Source organism: Eumetopias jubatus, unplaced genomic scaffold, assembly GCF_037043125.1.
Source record: "Eumetopias jubatus isolate StellerSeaLion01/CBP00866 unplaced genomic scaffold, mEumJub1_p1.0 scaffold_6, whole genome shotgun sequence".
In the NCBI taxonomy this organism is placed as follows: domain Eukaryota; kingdom Metazoa; phylum Chordata; class Mammalia; order Carnivora; family Otariidae; genus Eumetopias; species Eumetopias jubatus.
This window is the reverse complement of record NW_028274812.1, coordinates 119,548,445-119,559,893: the sequence shown is the minus strand read 5'-3', so window position 1 is coordinate 119,559,893 and position 11,449 is coordinate 119,548,445. Positions and strand designations below refer to the sequence as shown.

General features: G+C 34.5%; 1 pseudogene; it reads left to right on the top strand.

Moving 5' to 3' along the window:
- Window positions 1-7,514: 7,514 nt before the first annotated feature.
- On the top strand, window positions 7,515-8,135 carry LOC114222274 (high mobility group protein B1 pseudogene; annotated as a pseudogene).
- Window positions 8,136-11,449: the final 3,314 nt, after the last annotated feature.

The window sequence follows — 11,449 nt, the reverse complement described above, 5'->3', positions numbered from 1 at the left end:
TTATGCGCAAATAATGAATCATGGAACACTACATCAAAAACTAATGATGTAATGTATGGTGATTAACATAACAATAAAAATTTTTTTAAAAATTGTTAGATCTTCTTGTTGGATTGTCCCCTTTATTATGATGTAGTGCCCTTCTTCATCTCTTGTTACAGTCTGTGTTAAAGTCTACTTTGCCCCATATAACTATTGCTACTCTAGCTTTCTTTTGACATTCATTTGCATGACATACATTTCCATCCCTCACTTTCAATCTGCATGTGTCTTTAGGTCTGAAATGATTCTCTTGTAGGCAGCATATAGATGGGTTTTATTTTTTTATCCATTCTGACAGCATATGTCTTTTGATGACAGCAAATGCTTTTGAAGCATTTAGTCCATTTACATTCAGAATAATTATTGATAGATATGTATTTAGTGCCTTTGAAAAAAATATTTTATTTACTTATTTGAGAGACAGAAAAAGAGAGAGAGCACTAGCCGGTGGGGGAGGGGCAGAAGGAGAAACAGACTCCCTGCTGTGCAGGGCGCCTGACAGAGGGCTGGATGCCAGGACCCTGAAATCATGACCTGAGCAAAGGCAGTGTGCCCCAGGCATTCTTCAAATCACTATTCCCATGCCATCTGTACCTGGATTGTTTGCCCACCTTATATTCACAAGCAGCACAGTGCCCTCTGGGCTCCATCCCAACTAAGCCCACTGACCTTTAACTCCAGGGTTTAAGCCCTGCTGGTTACAAGAACTCATGAAATTCAGCACCTGTTATTTTCCCAGCCAATGGCTTTGGGGAAATGTTCTCCTTGTCCATTTCCCTGTGTGCTCTACTCTCTTTTTACCTTCTCTGCAATGGTGGCTCCCTTCCTTCTGTAGCACCTGTGATCCATTTCTCCCATAAACCACCATCTCTTCTACCTTCTTCAAAGTGACCTCTTCTCTCCCTTTACTTGTGAAATTTGTTCTGTCAGTCTTCAGATTGATTCCTGGGGTATTTAGGATGATTTAATAGTTATCTTGCTGTGTTTGTAGGATGAGATGAGCTTAGGGTCTTCCAACTCCACTGCTATCTTCCCATCAAAACCTTTAAACACTTTGATTTCTAACCTACATTTTAAAATTAAATCACATCCTATGTAACTTTTCTCCAGTAACAATTATTTTTCTTTTCTCCTACACCAACATTCTATGGAATGTAGGGGAGGATTGGTGTTTTGCAAATTCATGGGCCTGAGCTTCAATTTGGCATTCAAAAATTTCATCAAATAATTTATCAGTGTCCTTTATGCCCACTACATCCCTTTTAAACCTTCGATAACACCTTTCAAAACTTATGTCCTTAATTATTCAGTCTTCATGCCTTTGGCCTTTTAATCCATACAACAGTTTCTCTTCTTACACAGTGTAAAATCCTTAAACATTCTGCCTTTCTATCACAAATTCATGTCTTCTTTTGATTTTTGTTTCCTTTCATAGTTAGAATGATGTTCTACTTATAAATTTTCTTTCCCTTTCTTGATTAAAAATCTTATTTCCTTAGATTATTTTCTCTTTAAAAATTTGCTTTATCACTTAGCACTCCCTCTCTAATTTTTTTCCATTTCCCCTTTACTCTTCCTTCTTCATATAAAAGTACTTAGTTCACACCATTATTAATAAAAAACTGCACTTATGGCGTAAAAGTCAAAATCAAAAGAAAAAAGCAAAATCAAGTTTTTTATTATATGCAGTGTCTCCATATATTTTTATCGTCAAGTCACTTAGAGAGAAAAAAAGCACTATGAATAATTACATTAAAGAAAATGGGACACATGACAATCTAATCATATGTCAATTCATGTTTTTTTAATCCAACCTTACATTTTTATTCAAATTCCTTGAAGTAGTTGACTATAATGGCTGCTCTCAATGGAGGTGATTTTGCCCACCAAGGGACATTTGCCAATTTCTCTTGATATTTTTCCTTCTTATAACTTGGGATATTGCTATTGACATCTGGTGGTAGAGACCATGGAAGTTGTTGAATATCTATAGTATACAGGCCATTCTCCCACAACAAAGAATTATCCAGACCAATATGTCAGTAGTGGTGATGATGAGAAACCTGATCTATAATAGTTTATATTTTCCCAGGCTAATCTATTGCTAAGATTTCAATGAAGGCTTTGAACATGTTCCTATACATAACTTCTGAAATCTAAACCATCTTTGTTATCTGTGATACTGCATATTCTTGTCAGTTTTCTTTCTTTCACCAGAGCAACCCTTCTCAATCCAAATTTTAAGAGAAAATTAAGCCCTACTGACTTAAAACATCCATTTTATGTAATGAATTAACTTTTCTCCTACATATTTAGATGTTACTAGTTATTTATATTCCTTTGAGAATGGACAGAATAGTCACTCAAATATTTTTCTGTAGGGCCTAATTCTTTTGTGGAACCTCAGCCAAGAAATGGTACTAGAACATTATGAAGAGACATAGTGAAGAAAAAAATTCAGTAGGAAAAATAGAAAACAAATATGAAATGCTTAAAAAAGAAAAATGACAATAAAAACTAAGTATAATTTAACTGAACTCTCCAGATAAAAGACAAATATATCTATATTGAATTAAAAAATTAAGCTCCTGGAGTATTACACTGTATAATATTAATAATTAAATCATAAGACCGAAGAGGCAGAAAGTTATAAAATAAAGGAATACACATGGTTATATCATTTAAAGAAAAGGGTTATATGAAGAGTTATAAATTATTATAGTATATACCAAAGTAAAGCAGTTGTAACTTTAAGTAAATGGAAAAAATTAATCTTTAAGGCAAAGGCATTTTGAAAAAGAAATAGAAACAATACATATTAAGAATTCAATTCACAGGAATGAACACAGTTCTAAACTTGTATGTGTCAAATAATAAAATTTCAATATATACTACTATTGAAAGAATATAAAATTTATAAAACCGGTATCATTATGATGGGTTTTATTAAAATTTACCCTGTACTTATAAATTGGACAGATGTTACTTAGTTGAAGATGTAGGAAGATTTCAGTAAAACATATACCAAGTTAGATATTGTAATTTTATTGATTTAGTTTACATCTAGAATAACATTCTTATATTTTTGAGTTTTGACAAAAATATACAACTCTGTTTCTACCACCCAAAAAAGGAATAGAATTTTGATCATCCCAGGAAGCTTTCTTATGCCCCTTTCCAGTCCATTCCTCTACTCTGAAGCAAATATTGTTTTGATTTCATTCACTATAACTGTTTAATGTTGTTGAGTCTATCAGACCTTTGTTTCTTTTATTGCTATTATTTCATTATGTGAATATATGACAAATGTTTATCCATTTACTTATCGATAGATGTTTTTGTTATTTCTAGTGTTTGGCCTTTATGAATAATTCTGCTTTAACATTGTTGTACAACTCTTTTGTGGATATTTGTTTACATTTTGCTTAAGTAAATATCATGACTGAAATTATCAACTCATACTAGAGAAATAAGTTTAAATTTATAAGACACTGACAAATTGAATTCTAACTGGTTGTACCATTTTATATTCCCACCATCGGTGTTTGAATATATTATAGTGCAATGTAAAAACCAGGGAATTATCAGGGATACAACTCACACCTCTTATTCAGGTATCACCAGTTTCACATGCACTTGTATTTGTGTGTGTGTAGTTCCATGCAATTTTATCACATGCATGAATTCATATAGCCACCAGCTCAATCACAACACAGAGCTGTTGCATCACTACAAAAGATTTCCCTCATGTTATCCGTTTGTGGCCATACTATATAGCCATACTCATTCTTTCCCCAGTTCCTAACTCCTGGCAATAGCTAAACTCTTCTCCATCTCTTTAATTTTATCATTTTGAGAGGAAGTTTTTCCTGGATGCATATGGAGAAATATGAAGAATTTGGACCATTAATGAAATTAGCATACCACTCAGGAATATAGCACATTAAAAAGTGGTAACTGTTAAAGGAAAAGAAAACATTAGCAGTAGATGGGGACTACTGGCAGCTGCAGGAAGGAGTGGGGTTCTATTTGAGCGGGTCAGCCTGGACAGGCCTTTGTGAGAAGATAATACTTGAATGGAACTGGAGGAGGTAAGGGAGTTATCTAAGTGGATTTCTGGATGAAGAAGTTTCCAGTCAGAGGAAACAACTACAACAACAGTCCATAAGACAGGAACATGCCTGGTGTTTTTAAGGAATGGAAAGAGGCTGATGTGACTAGTGTGAAGGAGCCAGGAGTACAGTAATTGGAGAAGAGGTCAGAAAATGAACAGATCATATGACATCCATTAACATAACTTTGACTTTAAGTTGAGTGAAATAGGGAGATGCTATTGATCATTGAGTAGAAAAATGCCATGTTCCAACTTATGTCTCTAGTAAAACATGCAACAGTTATTACTGTTGTTGTATTAAGATTAGTCAGTAGGAGGAGGAAAAGAACAAGGAAACTATTGTTAAAGTGATCCAGGCAATAATTGATGGTATGTCTAGTTTGTGAGCTGCTAAAGTGGTGAAATGTGTTTGAATCTGGAGCAGTTTTTTTCCCCTGGCAGTAAGGGATGATTGCAGAGAAATATCAATGCCTAGGCATTAAGGAGAACATAAATGTGGGGATGAGATATCATGCAGACCAGAGTTAAAAGGACTAAGAATGCATCTGAGACAATGTCTGGAAACCAGAGAGAGGAAGAAAGGTGAACAGAAAGAGAATGGAAGGGGTTGTCAGAAAAGAAACCTCTATCTAACTGCATAGTTGTTTATTGATTAACTAGAGGGCTCCTAAGTGGCAATTATTTATATAAGAGTTTATTAAATGAGAGTGTAAGTTGGCCTAGTGTGGTAGATCATAATCTTAAACACTTTGCTTTGCTATTTGCTTTCCTTGTTGATTGTTTTTAATCCATACTCTGTACGTGCACACACTTTTTCCTTCCTTTCAACTTCCAGAATCTTGGTCTCAAGCCCACGTGGCTTAGCCATGATCTAAAAGAGAAGTCAGTCACATGACTGAGATATCTGGGTCTAACCAATTGGTAAGCCTTAGTTCTGATTCCATCTCCCAACTTTTGGAAAACGGGAATGTAGCATATCTTAGTATTTCAATCATAAATTCTGATCAAAGGATATATTTTAGAGTTGGGAAGTTTCAGTGAATATTGGAATAAAGGGAATAAAGCTCATGTGAAAGTGAAATAATTGTATATTTAGCCACTGCAAAAATATTCCACAGTTAAATTGTTGGAATTCATGAATTTACCAAGGTTATTAGATATAAGAATAATATTTAAGAGCTAAGGCATTTCTTTAGAACCAAAACATACAGAACATACAATTTAAAAAAGATATACAAGTCACATTATCATCAAAATAATAAAATACTTAGAAATAGTATTCTTATATCTAATAATCTTGGTAAACTCATTAATGCCAATAATTTAACTGTGAATTTTTTGTAGTTCTTAAATATACAATTATTTCACTTGTACTTGAATAAATACTAAGAAAAAGGCTCAAAACGTCAATATTCTAAGTTGATGTTTAAAATATCTATTATTAAAGAGATGTAAATCATTACAAAATTGATCTATGGATTCAGTGAAATCTCAAACAAAACCTAAGCATAAGACTTCTGCTTTGGACCAAGATAGAGTAATAGGGGCTTGAAACAACAACAACAAATTGTATAAAATACATGAAACAATAATTTTTGAGACATTGGGCATCAGACATTGAAGGACAATGAGCTGAGAGATAGAAAATAAATAAGGTAAACCCTATAATTGCCCCAGCTGACTGCCTAGAGAAAGTTTCTAGAACCCCAGAAGAACCTACCTTTCTTTCTGATTTGTGAATCAATCTGGGGAACCAAAAGAGACTAGGGTTTGCAAAGTGCCAGAGAAGAAATAACTGCATACACAGAGGGAAAGAACATCCCGGAGATGTGCAGACGGTTCCCCTTAAGTCTTCAGCTGATCATTGAACAGTATATATATATAAAACTGCCCAAGGTTGGAGAAGGAACCATCCGAGAAGATTAGAGGGAACAATCAATGCTAGCCACACAGGGTCCAGAATAGTTCTAGTTTCCAACAGTCAAAAAGGAAAACCTCACAACTCATGAGACATCAGGTAGAGTACTGAGAACAGTTTTACTTTAGTGGTGTGGAGAATTTAGCTCTACACTAAACATAGTTTTAGATTCTGCCTAACAATCCTAAAAACAATGCCCAAAAGGATCAAATCATACCAAGGAACTGTGTCTTAGAACAAATCTCAAAACTATTTATGGAATGCAAAAATATCTACCACCTAATAAGGGAAATTCACAATATTTGGCATCCAATTGAAAGTTACCAGCAATACAAAGAAACAAGAAAATATGAACTACAAGTAGGAGAAAATTCAATCAATAGACAAGTAACCAGAAATGACATAGATGATAGAATTAGTAGATAAAGACATTAAAAATTAGTATAATTATATTTCATATGTTCAAGAAGCTAGATGAAAGACTGACTATGTTAAGTAGATACATAGAAGATATATGTTAAAAGGCTCAAATCAAAATTCTGGATAGGAAAACTAAAATGTTTGACATGAAAACTACACTAGATGGGATTAGCTGCAGGAGAGATGTTGCAGAAGAAAAGATTAGTGAATTTGAAGACAGAGGCAATCCAAAATGAGATACTGAGAATATAAGTTGGGAAAAAAATAAAGAGTGCATCAATGAGCTGTGAGATAATTCAAATGGGCCAAAATATCTGATTTGAAGAAATAATGACCCAGATTTTTACAAATTTGATGCAAAACAAATCCAAATATTTGTATCTCTACTAATACTAAAAATAAAGAAAACTAAACCAAAGCACATCATAATCAAATTTCTCAAAACCAGTGACAAAAAATCTTAAAAGCAGCCAGAGGAAAAAAGCAACATTATATAAAGTGAACAAATATAAAAATGACAGCAGATTTCTCACTTAAAATAGTATAAGCCAGATGTGAGAGGAATAGTATTTTTAAAGTATGAAAAGAAAAAAATGGGGCACCTGGGTGGCTCAGTTGGTTAAGTGTCTGCCTTTTGCTCAGGTCATGATCCCAGAGTCCTGGGATCTGAGTCCCACATCTTGGAATATTCAAGCTTCCTGCTCAGCAGGGTGTCTGCTTCTCCCTCTTCCTCTGCCCCTCCCCCTCACTCTCTCTCTCTCTCTCTCTCTGGCTCTCTCTCAAATAAGGAAATAAAATCTTAAAAAAAGAAAAAGAAAAAAATCATTGCCATCCTAAGGTTTATGTGATTTTAGGAAATACCAAATAGCTAAAACAATCTGAAAAAGAACAAAGAGGCTGTGTCTGACTCTAGCTCTCACAACCATGGCAGTACAATGAACTCCATAGAGACAGTTCCAGGGCAAGTGAGAGCTAGACAGCACTGGACAGTTCTGTGCCTCACTGAGAAGATAATTAAGCATGTGCAGAGGAGGTCCTAAGAAGCAAAGAGGAAAATGTCATCATATGCATTCTTTGTGCAAATTTGCCAAGAGGGGCACAAGAAGGAGCACCTAGATGCTTCATTCAACTTCTCAGAGTTTTCTAAGAAGTGCTCAGAAAGGTGGAAGATCCTGTCTGCTAAAGAGGAAGGAAAATTTGAAGACATGGCAAAGGCAAACAAGAGAAATGAAAACTTATATCTTCCCTAAAGGAGAAACCAAAAAAGTTCTAGGATCCCAATGCACCCAAGAGGCCTTCTTCAGCCTTTTTTTGTTTTGTTCTAAGTATCAACCAAAAATCAAAGGAGAACATCCTGACCTATCCATTGGTGATGTTGCAAAGAAACTGGGAGAAATGTGGAATAACACTACTGCAGATAACAAGCAGCCTTACGAAAAGAAGGCTGCTAAGCTGAAAGAAAAATACAAAAAGGATATTGCTGCGTAGTGAGCTAAAAGAAAGCCTGATGCAGCAAAAAAAAAAGGAGTCATCAAGGCTGTATAAAGCAAGAAAAAGAAGGAAGAGGAAGACAAGGAAGATGAAGAGCAGGCAGAGGAAGATGAAGAAGATGCAGATGAAGCAGAAGATGATGATGAATAAGTTAGTTCTAGCACAGTTTTTTTAATATATAAAGTATTAATACCCCTGTAAATACTCATTCCTTTTAAAGAAAAAAATTGAAATGTAAGACTTTGTAAGATATGTTTTTAAATTGTACAGTGTCTTTTTTTGTATAGTTAACATACTACCAAATGTGTCTTTAGATACCTTTGTCTTGGTGATATTTTTAGTAGCCACTAATCTTGCCTGGTACAGTATGGGGGTTGGAAATTGGCATGGACATTTAAAGCAGGTTCTTGCTGGTGCACAGCACAAATTCATTATATATTCATTGTATATATTTCAGTTGTCTCTGATGCAACTTATATGAAATAATTGTTGTTCTGTTAACTGAATACCAGTCTGTAATTTGAAAAAAAAGTTACAGCTGCTTTGTTGACATTCTGAATGCTTCTAAATAAATACAATTTTTTAATATAAAAAAACCCCACAAAAATGGTGGACTCACACTTCATAATCTAAAATCTTGCCACAAAGCCACAGTAATCAAAACAGAGTGGTACTGGCATAAGGATAGACATGTAGAGTAATGACACAGAACAGAGACTCCAGAAGTAACCTCTCACATATATGGTAAAATAATTTTCAGTAAGGTTGCCAAGATCATTCAATGTGAAAAGAATTGTTACACGGTGTGAAAATTTGACATCCATATGCTAAAGAATGAATTCAGACCCCTACCTTACACCATATACAAAAATTAATTCAAAATGTACCAAAATCCTAAATTTGAGAGCTAAAACTATAAAACTATTGGAAAAAAAAAGAAGATAAAATCTTCATGACTTTGGATTTGTCAATGGTTTATTCAATATGACATCAACAGCCAGGCAACAAAAGAACAATTACATAAATTAGACTATTTTAATTTTTGTACATGAAAGGACACTATCAAGAGAAAGAAAACACAACCCACAGAATGGATTGCACAGATGAAAAAAATCTAATTACAATAGTAGTAAGTCAAAGCTAATAATAAATCAAAGCCATAATACATAATGAACAAATACAGTTTAATTCACTACATTAGCAGAATAAAACAAAAACAAAATTAAAACAAACAATGCACAAGTAACCACAAAACTATGTGACCATAGATGGTGCAAAATTTTTTGACAATAAAAGACAAGGAATGAAAATAAAATTATAAAAGAAATGAAATGTGTCCACAATAGACTTTAAAGTGCATGTCTTTAGCAACTTTATTCATAATAGCCAAAACATAGAAACATCCGAAATGCCCATCAGCAGGAAAATGGGTGGAAAAATTGTGGCTGTTCATATAATGGAATTCAATTCAAAAATATAAAAGGAATAAACTATTGACATATAAAATAGTTTATACCATAACATGGTCTCAACAACACTGTATTGAGAGAAATTAAATACAATAGTGTGTTATTACAATTATAAGAAGTTCATGAAAAGGCCAAACTAAAAACCTTAATGATAGAAATTAGACCATGGTTGCCTGGGGAAAATTGATATTCTAAATCTTGATTGAGGTATGGGTTATTTGGATATGTACATTTGTCAACATTTACCAAAGTTTATACTTAAGATCTGGGCTTATAAAGACGTATGTCTGTAAATTACAGTCAATCATAAAAAAAAAAGGAGGTACTTCAACAATTTTTAGGATGAGGGCAGAAACCCCAGACAATCCTATTAGACTTTTAAGACTACTGAATTATAAGGAAGACACATCCTAGTTCACTTTATAACATTAATATATGGGTTGGAAGAGAGAAAAAAATTATTTTTCACCCTTTCATTGTAAGCATGCTTTCTCATATCCACGATTTCTTCAGTCTCATATTTTTGAAAATTCTGCTTCACAAATATGGGACAAAAGCCCTAAAATTCTCCCCTAGGAATATCATGTTTTCAAAATAAGGAAATCATATTTTATTACTATATTCCTGTAGCAGTAAGATATAATTTTCTCTGGAAAATATGATGATCCCTCTATTTCATGTGAGAAACAGAATTAGAAACAGGGAGAATAAGGTTGATTAAAAAAATGCAAAACCACTGTCAGTACTGGGGTAGCAAATAATGAAAATGTTTTGCTTTCTAGGAAGATGTGATAATCAGCCTCCACAATGGCTCCTAATGTCCCTCAACCCACTCTTGTACAGTCTTCTCCCACACTTTATCAGAATTGGTCTGGACCTCGCTATGATCAACTGAAACAGTGGAAGTGATGGTATACCACTTCCAAGAACAGGCTATGGAAGACATTGCAGCTCTGATCCCTTTCTTTCATTGGTTGCTTAGCTGCATGTCTTGAATACTAGGTAGTTCAGTGGAAAGGTGCACATGATGAGGAACTGAGGTCTGTAGTCAACAGCCATGTGAATGAACTTTCTTGCAAGTAGATCCACCAGCCCCAGTCAAGCCTTCAGATGACTGCAGCTTTAGCCAAAACCTTAACTGCAAGCTTATGACAGACTATAAGCCAAACTACCCAGCTAAACTGCTCCCCACTTTCTGACCTGAGAAATAATATGCATTTGTTGTTTTAAGCTACTAAGTTTTGGGGTAATTTGTTATACAGTAGTAGAGAGCTAATTCACTGGGACCCTGTCATAATCTCTGTGGATTACAGTTACTCACCACCATGGTCCCAGAAATACATGCCTATGTCCAGAATTCACCCAGTAGTTTTTCTTTAAATGTAGCAGCTTTTCACTTAATATATCACTTTCTTTCTGGTTGAATACATTACATATTTGAAGATGCAGAATAGCCTGCCTTGACCCTCAAGATTAGTCTCCATCTCCTCTGATACAAGAATCTGGCTGCTGTTTCCAAAATACTGCTCATCATGGCATTATCCTGGCTCAAAGTTTAATTGATAAATCATAGACATTTATTCTATTATAGAGAACTGGTAATTTCCATGTGAGATTCTGCCTCCCACAAATGCCAATTTCCCTTGTTCTACCTGTCTGCCCAAAAGCATAAGGCAATAATGGGAAGGAATTGAGAAGGAGAAACTGGGGGCACCAAATTCTTATAGGACTATTGGGTATTTCTGCCTTGTACCTCATTTTATCCTGGTTATAGATGCCTTGGGCCTAAGCACAGGGTAATTTTGGACAGCACAATCATGTGCTTTACCCCATGTAAATTGGCAATCAGAAGTATGGAAAATGTTTTAAGTCTTTTGAAAATACCTGAAAGAGAAAGAGAATTTTCCCTCTTTTCCCTCAAGGAACCTATTGATGGGGAGAGAAAACTTGCCTGGAAGGAATGTCCTCACCAGTGTTATTTTCCAAGAACGTTCA